The sequence below is a fragment of the Alexandromys fortis genome, unplaced genomic scaffold, assembly GCF_014885135.2.
Source record: "Alexandromys fortis isolate MF-2015 unplaced genomic scaffold, M_Fortis_MF-2015_v1.1 scaffold_199, whole genome shotgun sequence".
NCBI lineage: Eukaryota > Metazoa > Chordata > Mammalia > Rodentia > Cricetidae > Alexandromys > Alexandromys fortis.
In genome coordinates this window covers 2,556,582-2,557,958 of record NW_026068074.1, presented here as the reverse complement: position 1 = coordinate 2,557,958, position 1,377 = coordinate 2,556,582, and positions in this window count along the sequence as shown.

Here is a 1,377-nt window from a genome sequence, read left to right as displayed (position 1 = left end):
CTAATTGTTATTGCATGCACATATATATTGTATTTAGGGTTTCTATTTCTGCAATAAACAACCACAACTAGTCCATCACTCAGGAGAGTCAGGGCAGGAACTCAAGGCAGGATTTGGAGCAGGAGCTGATGCAGAGGCCATGAAGGAGTGCTGCTCACTGGCTTACCCCCCATGACTTGCTCAGCCTGCTTTCTTAGACCACTTAGGTCTAGGAGTGACAATGCTCACAATGGACTGGGCCCTCTGAAATTATTAATCAAGAAAAGGCCCTACAGACTTATGCACAGACCAACTGATGGAGGCCTTTTCTCAGTTTAGAATCTTTCTTCCTAAATGACTTGATCTTCTGTAAAACTGACCTTTTCTCTTGGTACTGGGACCAAACCTAGGGCCTCACACAATGTTGCTGAGAACACTTTGTAACCCAGTTATATTTGAAGCTTTATGAAATGTATGCACGTTTGTTTGTTTGTTTTCTTTTTCTAGATAGGGTTTCTCTGAGTAACAGTCTTGGATGTCCCGGCACTCACTCTGTAGACCAGGTTGGCCTCAGACTCACACAGATAATCCTATATTTCCTGTGATGTGTGTATGTGTGTGTGTGTGTGTGTATGTGTGTACGTGTGTGTTTGAAAGCACCCGTGCACACCAGTGAGTTGACTGATGGTTGGTAGCTTCAGGATTGGAATGGTCACCAGAAAGACCAGGTAGGATTAGAGGATTGGGGATTTCAGCTCCCCCATCCTCCAGGAAGGGGAGAAGACTGAAGGTTAAGTTGGCCACTGAAGTAATCACTCATGCCTTTGTGCGCGTCTGGAGGGATAAAGCAATAGAATTCAGAACAGCAGTAAATTCCAGGCCAGCTTGGACTATGAAAACAATAGCAGAGGGCTGGAGAGATGGCTCAGTGGTTAAGAGCATTGCCTGCTCTTCCAAAGGTCCTGAGTTCAATTCCCAGCAACCACATGGTGGCTCACAACCATCTGTAATAAGGTCTGGTGCCCTCTTTTGGCCTGCAGACATACACACAGACAGAATATTGTATACATAATAAATAAACAAATAATAAAAAAAAGAAAACAATAGCAGAAAAAAAGGGGACAGGTTTGGAGGACTCGGAGGCAGCTGAGCACGTGGAGGCTTTTCCAAAGTAAATTGAGCCCAGGAAGAGGCTTGTGGGAACCCTGATTTGTATCGGTTTCTCAAAAGCACAGGTGAGCCACGTAGTGTCTAATCCTGAGGCTGGAGGGTGGAGAGTTCAAGGCCATCTGGTCTCAGAGCAAAACAGCACAAGGAGGACACCCTGCAACAGGGCCAGCCTTGAGACTGCTGCCCTCAAGCTGTGGGATCTGATTTTTTTTTTTTTTTTTTTTTTTT